This window comes from Microchirus variegatus (assembly GCF_963457635.1).
Source record: "Microchirus variegatus genome assembly, chromosome: 20".
Classification (NCBI taxonomy): Eukaryota; Metazoa; Chordata; class Actinopteri; order Pleuronectiformes; family Soleidae; genus Microchirus; species Microchirus variegatus.
In genome coordinates, this window is record NC_139821.1 from 20,596,171 (window position 1) to 20,613,958 (window position 17,788).

The window sequence follows — 17,788 nt, forward strand, 5'->3', positions numbered from 1 at the left end:
AAGGTCAGAGTGAGATAACGCATTAGGGCCAGTGGAAGTAACAAGAGAGAAAAACAACACATTTTTATCAGGCCCGGCCCTATGAGAGGGCTTTGCGCAGCCCCATCAGTTGCATTTAAGCGCCCTTTAAAGAGGAACTTTACCAGTCTGGTCAGTCTCTACGGCGTTCCCCCCTACATTTCCGTATTACCGTAAACATCCATCCATTGTCTGCAGCTTTATCCTCTCAGTGGTGCGAACTCACCGCTGATGCTCTCTCCTCCTTTCTCCTCTCCTGGCCATGTGCGTCTGTTTTCATCGGAGAGGGCGAACACAGACTTGCTACTGAGTGTATGCCAACACCTCCGCTAGCAAGCTAACCAGCAACAGTCATTGTTCATGAAAATGGTCGAGCAAAAGCCTTTTCATCAGTAGCAAACATTGAGAACCTGCCAATGCACATGCATAGAGAACAGAGAGTTTATCCCAAACATACTTAGAGCAACACCAAGTCGGCATTTGGCCCTCGCTCGGTCAGATAGTTTCCTCTTTCTTGTTTCCTCTGACATTTTTTTTCCAGCTTCTTTTGTTGCCGGCTCTGCCATGATAAACGTCTAAAATAACGATATCGCTGGCTCGAACTCATGGTTAAGGTGTGCGTGTAGTGCCGAAAAGCAATTTGTGTTTCTCGTGAGACATCCTGATCCTGAGGACTCCGTGGGAGTGGAGACCGCCCCCAATCTCGCTACAACAAGACCTTTAACTGTCACGATAGCTCCAAAGCTGTTAAATTAGGGTATATAAGCTTCTATGCCACGATAACAAAATGATCATGGATGCATGATATCGTCTTCACAATATCGGTATCTGCCGATATTGGATTTAAAACGCGTTATCGGATGTCAGCAAGCAATGATTAAAAGAGGGTAATGCCACCGTAGTGTGGTCGACAGGTGTATCCAGAGCAGAACTGATGTTTTTTTAAATAAAAAAGATATTCAACTTACCGTCACAGAGGAGCAAAGAAACCACAACATTTTAAGAAGCTGAGATCAGAAAAATAGAAATTATTGTCATAGTTAATTAGTAATTGCGAAAAGGTCATTTGTAGTCGTTAAAACGATGTAGACAAAATTAGCATTTGCTGTTAATGCCAGCTGCTGGTGATATTTCCAATGTAACTTCACAATTTTAGAATAAAATGCCTGTGTTTATGTGAATAGTTGATTGTGTTTGTGCACAATAAGTTATTTGCTTTCAAACCCAAGATTAAAGCTGTCAGAATTTTCAACTCCAAAATAATAAAAAAGCTGACTCCAAACACACAGATACCAATTATGTCTTTTATTTTGAAATACAAAATCAAAAGAGATGAGGTATCAGTGCTGTGTTTTGCTACCGATACCAATTTTATATACCAAAATTGTTGAACAAGGCTGTCGGGCACAGTCCAAACCCCGTCTATGAAGTAAATGTACTGTTCTCGGTAGGGCTGTACGATAAATAGTTAAAAAATCGCAATCTTGATTCACAACTACACGTGATCTCATTTCTAAATGGCGGCACTGAGTGAGTGCGGCACAGGACATAGAAGAAAGTGTGCTCTGAGGGGAAATAAATACGAAATGGATGATGATGATGATGATGAAAACCCAGGTGGTAGTGGTGAGAATCACCCATGTTTAATCACCACGTTTAACCCACGTTTTCAGGATTGTTAAGTCTTTTATCTGATGAATAACCCAATAACAATAAGCCCATTATGCAGGGTCATGTTCAGGGCCAAAAGAAATCAAACTGTTTACACTTTACTTGAATGCCCTAATTGATTGTTTCTAATCTTTTGTTGAGTGCAATAAACAAAAATCTTGCCAGAGAATCGTGATCTCAATTATAAGCAAAAAATCCTGATTGACGTGATTTTTTTCCAGAATCGTGCAGCCCTAGTTCTCAGTCGTACCCTACTGTACCAAACCAAACCAAACCGTACCATGATGGAAAACACAGCATGAGGCTTATTTTCATAAAACAAATCACATGTGGCCGCAGGAAACCAGATTATTGAATTCTATTCCATTCCAATTGGCAGCAATGGCGTCTGAAAAAATGCACACAGTTTATTTCAAATTTCTCCCGGAAATTAGTCGACTTCTTCATTCATTTTTCCTCCCCCTAAAGCCTAGTATGTAAATATTGTCTCTTCCCCATTAATCACATCACCCGTTTGCTACTTCATTAGTCTGGCCTTCCTGTCAAATTCATTTTAGCTCCCCTCGGGGTGAAGTTTAACCTTGAGGGTCCTGCTTTTTGTAAATGGACGATGAACGATTTCTCATGTCCATAAGAAAAGATATTGCTGCACCATTTATAGCAGTGTTCCCTCTGTTAGTCGTGACGTGAAAATGAATGTCCCTGTGTTGTAAACATGACTTGGGCCTTTAATACAGAGCTTCCACGCAGTTGCCTGGACAGCAGAGAACTATACCCTGAAACAATTCAACTGTTGATGTCTGTGAGGTTTTGTACTGTCTGCACGGTGAGTAAATGAGCCAACTAAGGGCTTTAACTTGGCTCATTTACTCAGCCATCTTCTCTTTAGCTGTGTTTCCACTGCAGGAGCTTTGTTCCCCAGGAACTCCCTGAACCTTTGCAGGAACTTGAAGTGTGTTTACATTGCAGGGACCAGGTTCTGAATTATGTTCCATGCTTTGGGGCTAATTTCTTTGCAAACTTGGAGTAACCTTTGTAGAAGGTCTTGTCGCACTGAAAATGCCCCAGTAATCTCCACAATTGCTTTCACAGCAAACATTTTTGTTCTGTTTGTTTGAATTTACATTTCATGAGAAAATTCAATTAACAATTAATTTTTTGGTTCATAAAATGCCAGAAAATATTGAAACATATTGATTGGTGTTTCCCAAACCTTAAAACGATCATGCTGTTTTCAAAAATGTTTTGGCCAGAAAATCACTAAATTTGAATGACTTATTTTTTCCATGGAGCAAAGAAACCAGAAAATATTCACGCCTAAGAAGCTGAATGAGACGGAGAGCTTCTTTTAATGTTTACAAATCAAAAAGAGTTTGTGATTCATTTAGTGCTATATTAATAATGGAATTATTTTTGCAGCGTTTCTCAAGATATCATGTAAAATGAATGGTAACAGCCATTTTTTAAGTGTGTAACACAGGTCATAAACAGCTGGAATATGGACTAGTGTAGATTTTTTCATTTGTTTTTTGAGTATATTACAGTATTTACAATGCATTTTCACTGTCCTGGGAAAAGCATAGAACTCTAAAGGGAGAAATAGCCTGTGCCCTGCTCTATATCCAGATACTGTATATCAAGATATACCTTGTCTATAGGGACAGAGCCTAAAAATATTGTTATTACTTACAAGTCATATCCCCAGTCCTAATAGTTTTTATGTCACAGTGACCACTGGCCACTAAAAGTGAAGTTATTGCTCTCTACCCATTCATTTAGATAGGAGCTTGGTCTTATTCTGAAATAGCTGCCTGGATGGTTTTACCACGATGTGCTGCAGAGTGGCAAGACTTTCCAAGAAGGACTTAACACTGGTACTGTTGGAGAGCCAAGCTGTGATGTGTGGCTATATTAGAAAAAAAAAAACTTATCATGATATATTATATGTATTATATATTGTTTTATTTTGGCCTATAAATAGTATTTGGATATTTTTATCCTGATATATGATATACATTAGGATATAAAGCTGCACACGGGTGAACGGTTTTCTTTTGAGATACATACATTAATACATTGTAAATTAACTCTAAAATGTTATTTAAATATAATGATTATCAATGCATTAAATGCTTAAAAACAATATCCACAATCAAAGACCATATCTTGTCTAATGTCATAATATAGGTAACAATATACAGTATAAACATTAAATTCATCCCCTTTGTCTTCCTGGGAATCCCCTGGAAACTCCTCAAGGACCCCAGAACTCCTTTTGATAACCTTTGATCACACTACTACTACAATAGTGGCTGTCCTCTACCAGTGGGCTAACAATGTCACTGTGTGGACGGAGACATTTCCTGAAACGATGCAGCTGTTGTTCAAATCTGGCTCCCCGGGTAGGTGAACATCTTGCAGAAACTTTCAGGCTGAATTCTCACAAAAAAAAAGTTTGAGGAGTGCCAACAAAATTCTAATATTCAAATATTTTTCAGATTTCCATGTGTTAGTCATTGTTGGAAAGCTTGGAAACCACAAGTAACTCAAAATGCCAATTAGGAGCCCAACCCTAGGGTGTGGGTCCTGCTGTCGTCCAAAGACTTTATTAAATACAAATGGAGCTTAAGCCAAATGTAGCTGAGATGTTATTTGCAAACAAAACAGAAATGAGTTCAATAAATCACCTGACAAAGTTTGGCAGTGCAGCTGAACTGAATGGACATTTTAATTAGTAAATTTGCAAATGTTAAATTATCTGTAGAAACAAGCCGAATCGAAAAAAAAAAACCCAAATCAAATCAATGTTATTGTAAACAGTAACTCGTGCCCCATCAGTCATTACCGGTGACGGCTACACAAGACGCATTCAGCAACGTCCCGAGTACAATCTCACATATGCACTGAAACGTACAGTAAACACAGATTGATTATATGCATGATGTACTGCACCGCGATGTAATAAATGAATAATGTTGGGTGAGTAGTCAAAGCTATTAGATGCTGGCACAGAGAGCCCCATCCATCCAAGCATCAGCGTTCAAGGTCACGGACCCTGGCGTTCATCTGTTTTTAGTATCATGCTGTGGTGACTCTCTGCATGACACCACTCAGGATCAAACCATCACTGTCAATGCCAAGAATAGGCAGGTGACATTATAATCCATCTGTCCTGACACACACACACACACACATTCTTGTACTTGCTGCATACTGAGGACTGGGTTGCTGACAAAGTGAGGACCAGCATTTCCACTTTATAAATCAACACAATTACAAATATCTACTTCATGAATGACATCTATATATAACTACTGGTTGCAGTACCATAAAATGTCTGCAGGTGGAGCCCCAGAGCAAAAAGGGCTGGAAAACTTTTCCGATTTTTTTTGGTCCAACATTTTACAAAAACATCATACTATACTATGTCGACCAAAATGTAAAAAAAGATTTGACCAAAAATGTTTGGTCCAAAATTTGACAAAAACGTCATACTATACGCTGTCGACCAAAATTTGAAAAAAAAATTGACCCAAAATGTTGGGTCCAAAATTTTACAAAAACATCATACTATACTATGTCGACCAAAATGTAAAAAAAAAAAATTGACCCAAAATTGTTGGTCCAAAATTTGACAAAAACGTCATACTATACTCTGTCGTCCAAAATTTGAATTTTTTTGGGACAAATTGAGTATAGCATGTTATAGCAACCTAAGGAAGTGATTTCAATGAAAACAAAGTGAGGACCGGCCAAAATGTCCTCACTCTGTAAAAATGTCCTCACTTTATTGGTTAAAAACCCTCACTGGTCCTCAGTATGCCGCAAGTACAAGAACACACACACACACACACACACACACACACACACTATTTTTGCAATTAATACCATTCTATCGTCACAATTTAACACACTTTTTTTTAAATGCAGAATTGAACATTTTACACGCATAAACTAAAAGTCTAAATTGGATTTTTCAATCACAATCCAGGTCAAAAACCTCATACAATCCAGAGCTATGACATAAATGACTGATAATTCTCTAGATAAGAAAAGAAAAAAACCAGAAACTAACTCACAACAATTTCATTCAATCGCTGAAATAATTAGAGCTGCTCTCAAATGTCCATAAACCTAAACAATTTGATTTTAATGATTTCTGTGTTTTGTGGAGCAAAGAAACCAGAACATATTCACATGCTGAACAATTCAGCAAAACTTAACTCAATAGTTATTGATTCATTTAATAATCCATTCATTGTTTAGTTTGTGCAGCCCTAAAAACAATGTTACTTTCAACATGCTACTATCTTTCTTTTTTTTTTCCTGGGAGTTATTTCACAATAATGACCATCGTTCTCTGCAGTACAAACAATTCATATCCAGGTTGTCATCCTTCCATTATTAGTTAATATTTCGTTGCTATCTAATGTGCCAATGCTCCCTCATGTTTAATGTTCTATTACGCTGTGGATATTGACGGGAAGCTTTGCTCATTGCATACATCGCAAATGAAAATGCAATATCCGTCAGAAAGGTTGCATTTAGATATTGGATCGACTCTACATCAGTTCCCACTGCTGCGTATTCTCTGACAGCAGCAGCGCGCTGTGGCTTCAAAGGTATACTCCCGATCTCGTACGTCTCCCAGAAGGACAAAGTATTAGCCAAGGGCAAAGCCGACACTGAAAGTGAGTATCTCTCCAGACTCTATCAGCCAGTTCTCTGACCTGCCCTGTAGCACAGCACAGCACAGAGCCAAGTGCTGAACGCGGGTTTCACTCTCAACCACTCGCTTATAATTCTGTGCAGGCGGTAGAATGTGTGACTGAATTCTGGAGAGCAAAGATCAGGACAGTGGATTATTTTGGCTTTCCACACTTAACTGTAGTTTGCAGTTTTTCTTTGTAGTGAAGCCTTAATTTTACCCTCCACATAAAGTATTTGATATCTAATCTTAGCTTTTCTTATCTTAGATTTCAAATCCTACCGCCATTTTTGAGTGTGGCCATTTCACAAAAAAAACTTTTGTGGTGGTTTGGATCATTTCTTAGCCCTAAACTTAATTTCTGGGACTCTCCAGGATGTAGGCTGTGGAATGTATAAGGTCGGTCCTTGAAAATGTGTTCAAGTGTGAAGATAGAAGGCTATTTATTGCAAAAATACCCCAAATATTTCAGGGCAGGAAGGGGGCTTGTTGCTCAGGTTGAAAAATTTGACATCACAACCAGTGAAAGTGTGAAAGAAAGGGATGCCGAAGGGTTAAATGCATAATTTAAAACCTATATTTTGATGCATGAAATTTAGATTTGCCAATCAACCTGAACTAGCACATAAAAGAAAAATATGACAAAAAGACTAAGTTGGGCATGGAGAGATGGAGGGCACAGTTTTATCTCCACAGGAGGTAACCAACAACCATTTTAAATGATTTAAATATATATATATTATTGCCATAATGAATTCATCTGTTGTTTATTTTCTCAATGAATCAATTAGTTGTTTGCTCCATAAACCAAAATTAATTAGTTTCAAAGATTTCTTTGTTATATGGAGCAAGAAAATCATAATTATTGATTAATAACGATTAATTCATTGATTTGTTTTTGCAGCCCTAAAAATAAAAGGTAACGTAAGAAGTCGACCCATGGTGGATCTATAAAGGCCTGTATAATAATGGTGGTTTTAGACATGAACAAGCTTGAAGCTGATCAATTGACTACAGGCCCACCTTCTCCCAGCAGTTATATTCCTGGAAATTGGCAATAACCAAATTCATCGCAATATAAATAATGAAAGAACAAAAGGTTTCATAATGTTAGGATTAATAACAAAGTCAGTGCATGACTATTCTTTAATTTCTTGTGCATCTATTACCACAAGGTTGGAGAATTGTATACGTGTTCATTGAATGCACCTCTTAGCTCAACAGCCTGTAGACTCTGCATTACTGTCACTAGGTCTCATATGCTGCCGTTAGATTATGTTTGTTTTGTTGCAGTGGTGAATTGCTCTGTCACAAATGATGTTCATTTAAAGTCTATAGTGAGGGTTTGCCTGCTGCACCAACACTGTTTTTTCACTCCCTCATAAAGTCACAGTCATTTTATGCCGCCATATTGCTTTGGCTGACATTTGCATTGAATTATCACTTCTAAAATTAAACTCCAAAGATTCTGAATCACTCTAAATAAGTTTGGAGTTGGCTCCCATCTCAGGTCTTTGTTGTGATCAGGCCCAATAGATAACTATTTATGAGAGCTGAACAATTAATTGTTTTGCAAATTAAATTGCATAGTGCATTTGGAGATAAATTAAACAATATCGATGAGGTCTTGTGCTAATGCTCCATCAGGTTTAAAATTAATTACGGTATAATAATAATGATATAATATTGCACTGGAGACTGGCTGAAAGAAATGATCGCTAATCCAGTCATAATCTGAATATCTGTCAGACAAATCCAATTAGATATTTCACTAAAATGGTTCAGCCTCAGAATTTACCCTCCTGTGTACGTCTTGGAACTCAGGAGAGTTCCAAGACGTCTGCCAGGTCAACTGATGCCATCACATGATGGATTTTTTCACCCCTGGACGATATCTGCCTCAGAGCAGGAGACAGAGGATGGAGCTGCCTCAGAACAGCTGAAGAGAATTAAAGCTGACATACATGAACGCGCCACAGATCGTGGCAGCCAAACGGTTGTGAATCCTTCAGTGCGGCAGGTGTCTCTGGATTAGAGGTCACCTAATTGGCTTTAAGAACACGAGTCACCATGTTATTGCTTCTTTAAACTGAGCTTTTTGTGGCAAAATAAGATAAACAGATGGTGTTATTTAGATGGATTTAAACAGATTTCACACACAGGCAGTTTTGGTTGTGTGAAGAGAATGTTTGTGGGTTCTCCGGTTCTTCCTCCCACAGTCCAAAAACATTAGACACTAATTGACCGTAGAGAGTTAATTGTTGTTCATGCGATGGACTGGTAAAATATAATATCAAATAAGCAGATGGTGTCATTTAGACAAACAGATTTCTGGTGAGTAATCAAAAAAGAATGCATACATAATGCAAAGACTGTGTATAGGGCCACAACTAACAATTATTTTCATAATCGATTAATCTGTTGATTATTTTCTCGATGAATGAGTAATCGTTTGGTCCATAAAATGTCCAAAAAAATGTAGAAGGGATGAGTTCTCAAATGTCTTGATTTGTCTGAAAACCAAAAAATATTCACATTTAAGAAGCTGAAAAATCTGAAAACAATTCCTTAAAAACACTCGAATAGTCGAACGAAGTAATCAATTCATCAAATCAAACAAAAAAATAAAAACATAAAAAAAAATTCCAAGAAACATAAAATATGTTGAAATGACAATAAAAGAATAACACACAGAATCATAAAATTAAAATAATCCAAATTATACATGATAGAATTGACCAGCGTTGCAATGTATTGTTGATTTATATTAGAAACAAACATTAATTGTATTTTAGTGTACAACAGTATTATCTTGTATTCCATTCAAATTTCATAATTCTGCCAGTAAATCGCTGTTTAATTCAATATCTTATTGTCGAATGTTATTTGTCACATTTAGCAAATTAAGCACACTGTGATTACTGATAATCCAAAATGTACAAACTTTACATGAGATTATCTTCAGCTGTTGAATTAAACAAGAGTAACAAAACAAAACATTTATTTAGAATCAATACGTTAAAGAAAGATTTCCCAAAACACAGAGTAAATCAACATTGTGACCTAAATTGAAGCATCACTCCTGTAAATGTAACAGTTGGGTTACATCATCTCTACAGTGCACATTTAAATACCTGGTTGTGTTGAATGAGACTGTGGGTTATAAATGATTCATCAAAAAAGCTAATTCACCTATTTACAGAATACTTTGCTTCAACAGCACGAACAACCCTTTAATAAGTTGTGATTAAACACGACCATGCTGTAATTTTACAGTGTGATACTGTGAAAAAAGCTTTTAATTACAGTAATTATGTTTTACCCATAATGCATAGCAATATACAGTTACACCTTGTAAAATGTTAAGAGAAGAAACTACTGTCATTTAATCCGTATGAATAATAAACATGATAAAGAAACCTTTATGGGCAGAAAACGACACAAACATTTCTGAGGTAAACCTTTTAAAGTGATTATGTCAAAGTGTTTGCACAATAGTATGAAGCTATTTATATCGATATTGTATTTCTATTACTGTGCTGTTGAGGAGAATGTATACCTTGACAGCTGTTTTTTATTGAATTATTGTTCAATTCCAGTGAAACATGAGTGTAGAAGTGCTGAGTTTGGTGACAGTGGAGCACAAATACAGATAAAGGCCGAAGAAACAATGGTAATCTAATACTGATGGAATTAGAGCAATGGGAACTGAATTTGTCAAGACATTACACAGGGAAAAGTGCTGACTTTTTATCAAAAGCAAATAGGAAGGCATCTGTCTTCAATGGAGAAGAGGGAGAAGACGAATGTCGGTTCAATACAAGTGATATAACACTTTAAGTGATATATATTTATAAAAAGTAAAAGCAATGTTCTCTGAGGGATGAAAAGGCATATGTGTGATAATTAAAAGTCGTTTTCAGATCGGAATTCTGGAAAATGGCAAGAAAAAGTGGTCAGAGTTTGTCGCTTACGTATAACGATCACGGTTTGATGTGTTCACTGGGTTCCTCTGGGTTCCTCTGGGCTCTCCGGTTTCCTCCCACAGTCCAAAAACATGTAGAGGTTAATTGGACACTAATGGAGGTGTAGGTGTATGTGTGAATGTGAGAGTTAATGGTTGTTGATGCGATGAACTGGCGACCTGTACCCACCTTTCACCCCATGTCAGCTGGGACTGGCTCCAGTGGCCGTGCGTCCCTCATGTGGAGGATAAAGTGTGAGACATTTCATTTGTTAATTCAGGTGAGGGAGTGGAACTTGGGGTCAAGCATGTAGGAGGTAGCAGCTTTTCAGGCTGTATGGGCTCACATTTGTCCATGCTTGAAGGCCCAACATTCAGTTTTACTTGGCAGCGAGACCTGTTCTTGCTGAGGAGTGCTGTGCAAAACTTTTGTCATCAACGCAGAGGCAGGTTTTGGTACTGCGCACAAAGAGCGTGTTGGGTTGTGTTGTGCAAACTGAACCTCTGCCCCACCAGTAGGTGGAGAATTAAGCCCCACCCACCAAGCCAAAAAAAGAAGAAGTAGTTGCCAAGGATAGTCATCCAAACCTTGACCAGAGACCCGTTCCACAAAAGTAGGATAAGGGATTAAGCCGGACTATGTTGCTTATCCTGGCTTAACTTATCCGAGATCCGGTTCCTCAAAAGCAGGATAGGGGAAAGCAGGATATGTTATGACATAAGTTACCATGGAGATTTATCCTGTGGCCTTAGCCTGGTCTGGAGCAGGCTAAGGCTATTTATTATATTATAATAATAAATATATAATAAAAGAGGGGCCAGATTGGACAATTCGGATAACTCGGGCAAACATTTGCAACGTTTACTTCTGTCGAGCTTTGCCATATTTAGCTACTAGCTTTACTAACTTTTTTTTGCATGTAGAGCTGGTGCTGGGAAGCCAAGATCTTCTCTGTGTCGTCACTCCTGGTACACTTGAACTTAATGTAAATGCCCCCATTCTTTAAATTAAAAATGTATTTATAAGCACATTGAATAACCCCAGAGGTCCCACTCTCTCTGTTTCATGTGCTTCTTCATTTCTATTTCGAGCATATTGGGTGACCCCTGTGTAACCCAACACTTGCCTACAGTGGCCTTCACACACTGGGATGAAATGTAAACACTCTTTCATATCTCTTAGCGCTCTTCCATACCTACCTATTATTTCCTACCTACTTATGCGAGAGGGCTGTTCTTCTTCTTCTTCTTCTTCTTCTCATTTGCATATGAAGCTTCCACTTCAAAACACATGCTGTGGTTGTCTTTTTCCGGCTGCTTTTGAAACACGACGGTAATAAAGCAAGGCACATTAAAGGCGACACAAACAACAAACACACTTATAAATAGGTTTACAATTCCTGCGAATAAACCCTCTCTGTGTATAAACAGAATAAACAGTTTATAGGGTGATCATTTGATGCCCCTGGAAAATTGTACTGAATTGAATTGGTTGTGTTCTCTCCCTGTGTTTATTTCTGACAGTGTATTATTTCACTGCATTGTAACTGACAAACTGTCTTGGCCCAGGTTTCCCGTGTAAAAGACATTTCTATCTCAAGGGGATTTCTTGTTAGACGAATACGTCGAATCAATTGTTGCGTTTTATGTTAAGATTTAAAACAAAATGACAACAACTCATTAATAAATGAATTAATAATACACTTGTTTTACTCGGCAAAGGGCTCGTGTACGGATGAGATCAACACTGATCAGTGTAGAAAGAAATCATTTGCTTGGTCGTGTTCTCTCAGATGTGAGCAACAGTGCCGTATTGTACCCCGATGACAAGCCGTTATTTCTGTTCATTTGATTTGTTTTTTTGCCCCCGACTGGGAAATTTTGATCCATGTGTTTTGCCGAGGCTTTTGTTTGCACATAGACAATGAGCTTTATGACAAAATACCTCAGAGTGGAATGATTTGGCTTGGCCACATGAAACACCAGGTGCATCTGCCGCCCTACAAATGCCATATGCAATCTCTGAGCCGCACAAACAAACAGTCATTGAGTCCATTTCAGTGGGATTAGACCCAGCAAATCCACTTTGGAAATTAATTACAGCCTGGACAAAATGGAGTCCAGAAGGTGCTTTGGTGTCCTGATGGACGGCTCAGTGGCCCTCTATTTACATCTATCTAGTGCCTGTCTTTTTGTTTTCTGTCCACGGGCGGACAACACATCTGAAAGAAACAAAGAAAGCAGAAAACACCTTGGTTGTTGGAGATATTGACATTAAATGTTGTTGTGTTTTTAAAAATGTTTACAAAGATCTATAAAACATTTACAAGGATGTTCAGTGAAAAAAAGAAAAGACTCATGGGGACGACACCAAATGAAAGAAAACCTGTTTGGAATTTCCACTATGAAAAACAAAAGAGTTTCTTTACATTCCAGTTTGAAATATTTTAAGCTCCAATAATTCGAAGGGTTATGCATTTTGCATTAAAGGACCAGTGTGTAACATCATGGAGGGTTCATTGGCTTGAAATTGAATATACTCACCTAAGTATGTTTGTGGCACACAAGTTTGAAGCACATAAGTCTTATCAAGGGCCACACGGTTGGTGTAGTTGTTTGCGCTCTTGCTTTTGCAGCAAGAAGACCCAGGTTCGAGGGTTATCAATAAAAACTGCAGAGAGTAGAAGAGCGGTGAGACCTGTGAAAGAACATTTTCCTAACAAAGTATAAGGTAAATGTAGGTCTGTAAGATTAAGAAATAGTTATTTTTGCACACACACACACCAATTAGTGATTGTAAATGTAACCTCTGCGTTTAACCCGTCCTTATCACGCACCAGTAGTGAACACATAAAGTGGGAGGCGACCTTCTGGTTAAAAGCCCAGTTCCTGACCCAATCAGTGCTCTGGTTTCTGCTTTAAACGTGAATATATTATAATTAATTTGCTCCTCTTTGTTTATTATACTAGATATTTTGGTTTGTGGTTAACGAAAACATTTGAGGACATTGATATTTAAGGATTTTGGAAACAATGATTGACATGTTTTTTTTTTTAGCATTTTCTGACATTTTCTGAACAAAATTACTTAAGAAATAATCTAATAAAACTACTTTCAGACGAATTAACTCTTTAAAACCTAAGCCTCAAAATGTCCGTCTGGACTTTTTTGCTTATTTTAACCATAAAAGGGCCAACAAATTTCCTGTAACTAACTGACCTTTAATAAATTTAAATATCTGGCAGTTATTTACAATTTACTGCATGTTAATAAACTGTACTGTTTTAACAATTTTAAATGAAGAAAAACAACAAAAAGTTGTATTAAAAAACACTGTGATTGTACATACACACTTGCATGCTTTTTTTCCGACAGCACAAACCGGGTAATTACCGTAATGCAAAGTGCGCTTGTGCACACGTCATCTGTGATACGCTCTGTGTTAAATTGTTAATGATAATAAGCATTAGTTGGAAGATTTTTAACATGTGTTGACCTTAACTGGCATTATCTCTGTAGGAGTTCATGTATATATGTATCTATATCATAGGGCATGTATAGTAGGAGCTCTCTCAGCTGCCTGTAAGCAACTGGTGGCTGTCAGTTGACAGATGGTATCATACTGGAAAGCCGTCTTTTCCCCCCAACACAGATCAATACATGTAATTGGAGCCATAATGTGTCCTGTTCCCCGCCAAACACAGAGCTCTCCAAAGCCGTCCCCTCTGCCCATTGAGACTCTGAGTAGAGCAGCCGTTATGTTCTTTAATGATCATCAACCAAGCCTCTCCCACTGCAGTGGGGGGAGAGGTTACTAAGATGTAGCAGAGGGAGCGAGGCTTCATCTCCTCTCTGCAGATTCATCTCCCTGCCTCTCAACGGCGTTCAGAGCTGCATGTTGGTATCGTATTGAAGCAGGAGGAGAGTCGGAGAGGAAATTGCTCCTGACGTAGATAGAGAGCGAGCGCTGCTCTGCTGTTATTACTGGCAGTATCGATCCAAAGATATCCATGAGCATCAACACTTGGATGCAAACTCCTCAGTTGAAACCACTGCTTTTCTCACTCTGATCCTGTGCAATCGCAATTGTAAGAAAGCTTTTGAAGCCTTTATTAGTAATGTTAATTAATTTGACATTATATGCACAAATGTGTTTCTGTTTGTGTGTGTGTGTGTACTTGTGTTGTTCGTGAGATCCGAAAAAACATAACAAACCAATCTGCACATCATTTCCCCATTTTCCTGTTGCACATCTGGCTCGGTTCACTGTTAGCCACCGCTGACGCAGACTCGCTATGGCACTGTCAAGGCAGTGCTGGCCCAAGCCTTTATAAGGCCCGAAGCAAAACATTTATTTGGGGACCCCATCCCCCCCACCCCCCCCCCCCCCCCCACCCCCCCCCCCCCCCCCCCACCTCGTAGCAGCCGATGCTCGACTACTATTGTATGCAAATGTAAGACTATAAATTGCTTTAATTATTGTTGCGGTTTTTTTAACCTTAGGGGCAGGAAAATCACAAAATGACTCATTTGCACTTTCATATTCAAAGTGAAGCACTAAGTGCTGATACTGAACTTGAATTAATTGAATTAAACAAGTAAACCAGTTTAATGACTTCTGAAACTCAGAGCAAATGAGCAGTCTTCAACTCCAAAATAAAACTAAAGTTAAGTCTCAAGATATCTAGATGTATTTAATATGTTAAAATGTTGGCTGTGCGTCTGGGACTTAACCAAAACATAAAAAGTAAAGCCAATTAGTGAAATGAATACTTAAAGTTTCATATTGAGAGACCAGCTGCAGTCGGGGTCACTGCATCCCTCATTCGTTCTATCTAATACTTGGATTTTCATATATTCGTAACATCCACCTTTATTTTTAATGGCAGATTCGAGCCATGAAGATACTAAATCAATGCGGAGAAGTTCTGCCAAACTTCACAGATTATCATTTTATATGCTTCTTTGCTGGAGGGGGTTTTTTTTCCTTATACTTTCAACTTCTCCACAGTTTTTCTTTAAGGCTCAAGTGTGAGGACGGGGTTGGCAAGGTGACATTTTTGTGGCAGTTCATGTCTCCTCTCTCTCGTTCATTTGCCAGGGGTAACTTTTATTTGGATTAGTTTAAAATATACACTTCTCTATGACTCAATGAAGCATAAAAAGAATGATTTATAAGCCTTTGTACGTGACCGATATTTCACTCGCTGCAGTACATCATTCTTAAACCTCTGACATTTCATCATGATTAATTTACCTAATAAAATGTGTCTATTCTGTCCAATAGTGGTAATAAATGAATGGAGGCTATACAGTAAAAATAAGTGGTTTACAAATATAAATATGATTCTAAGGCAGAAATACTGTGTAACCAACAAGACTTGCAGAAAAACAATTTTTGACAACTCATTTATTTGAATATTTTCCATTTTCCATTTTCCGAGTTCAATATTAGCCATGTTGTAACCATGTAGATATTGTTTCTAACATTTTAATTGACATTAAATGTAGAAGAATTAAAGATTAAAAGGAACACAATTATGATTTGCTAATAGTGTTGTTATAGATTGCTGTTTCAGGGTGTAGTTCAGGCTTTAACACTTTATTTAGGTTATTTATTTAGGTTATAAAGTCCAAGCCAATGCAACATCCATGCAAAAAGTTTCCGAGTTTTCAGGCTTGTGTGTGTTCACTCTAGGGTGTTTAAATGTAACATCATTTCATAATATGTAACCCTAAAACAATTGGTGTCATATATATATATATATAGTAATTGTATGTGTATTTTTATATATAGAAGAAGAAAGAGGAGAAAACTTTAGGCTATTGTAGTCTAGACAGGGAGGAACATTAACCTCCTGATTGATCCTGAGCTAAAACACTCATATCGATATCACCTATAGATGTGGACGCCATTAACAAATGAAAACATATCATTTTATATGATAAGCTTCTCTGGTCCCAGCCATATAAAAGAGAACCATCTGATTGAATAACTCTACTTTCATGGTTTTGAAGGCAGTAACTCTCTCTTCTATTAAGCCATTTTAATAGAAAATGAGGCTAAAATTAGTCTGTGAGGATGGTGATAATTAAATAAAAAAGATTAAATATAACATTTAAAAATGTTCTCTGAAGGTCGAGGCCCTGAGGGTTCATCACTGACTGCCGTCTTCAAACAGCATGATTTTAATATATCAATTGAAAAATGTTTAACTTCATTGGAGGCGGAAATCCTAGTTGCGTTTTGATGTGTTGAATTAGCGATGAGCCACCTTGGTAGTTAGCATCGGTCCCAAACTGCCTCAAAATCACTGGATTGGATATGGGGGGGGAAGAAAAACACAAAATTATTAATGATCAAAATAAAAATAAATGCTAAATCACATAAATTCATCACTATGCACAGTTGTGACACAACGTCACTTGCTTTGGTACCCACTAAAGTGTTGCGCAATGCATAAAGAGGAGACACCTTTTTCACACACATTTTAGCAGTAGTAGAAGTCGAAGTCACCTTTTTACACCATTACTCAAGTAAAAGACATACAGTGTAAGACATTTACTGTACTTTAGTATCAAAAGAACATTTCTGATTTAATGTACTTGTGTTTTAGAAGTAAAAGTATTCAAAAACGGAGAGAAGTCGGAATTGCCTGACAGTAGCTCGGTGGTAGAGCAAGTCGTCTTTCAACTGGAAGGTTGTGTTTTTCGATTCCCAGCTGCTCGAGTCTGTACGTGTCCTTGGGCAAGACACTGAACCCCACATTGTTCCTGACAGCTGTGCCAGCAATGTGTGACTGGGTGAGGGTTAGTGCTGTGGGGAGCAGCTTTAAGTGGTCATCAAGGCTAGAAAAGTGCTACAGAAATGCAAAACATTTACCAAATCTTCTTCAGATTTGATTTGGTAGTCGCGAAGATATATTTCTAGAACTATAAAAAGTACGGATACATGAACTTTGTATTTAATTACAGTAATAAAGTATTTGTACATTACATTACATTACATTACAACACTGCATTTTATTGAAGAATACGGCAGATTTATTAACAGGTGGTTTAATATCTGACCATTTACATTCGTATTTTATTCAAACTGCGACGTTCACCTGCTAATTATATTCCAATTTGAATTTGAAGGTGGTTAGTGGCACATTTTCGAAATAGATGTTTTCTCAGTGCTTTACAAGCAGTGAGTCGTGAGTGAGTGAGTCCCTTTATTTCTTCTTTATGAAAGCAGAATATTTGTCACATTATGTTTTTTGAAATTGGTCGTGTGGTAAATGCATCAGCATAATGTGCTGTTAAGAGCCTGGTACTTAGTAAAAATCACTGTATCAGATGGTAATCAGTAGAAACCCAAGGCTGTTACAGTATATTGGTCGTGGTATTGGACACAATAATCAGACATTTTTTCTCTGACTTG

The 17,788-nt window shown here is 37.7% G+C and overlaps 1 protein-coding gene across 1 annotated transcript in view; it reads left to right on the forward strand.

The window, feature by feature from the left end:
- large1 (LARGE xylosyl- and glucuronyltransferase 1) overlaps window positions 1–17,788 on the forward strand; it is a 122,543-nt gene that overhangs the window by 28,726 nt on the left and 76,029 nt on the right. The gene's annotated exons all lie outside the window — the stretch shown is intronic.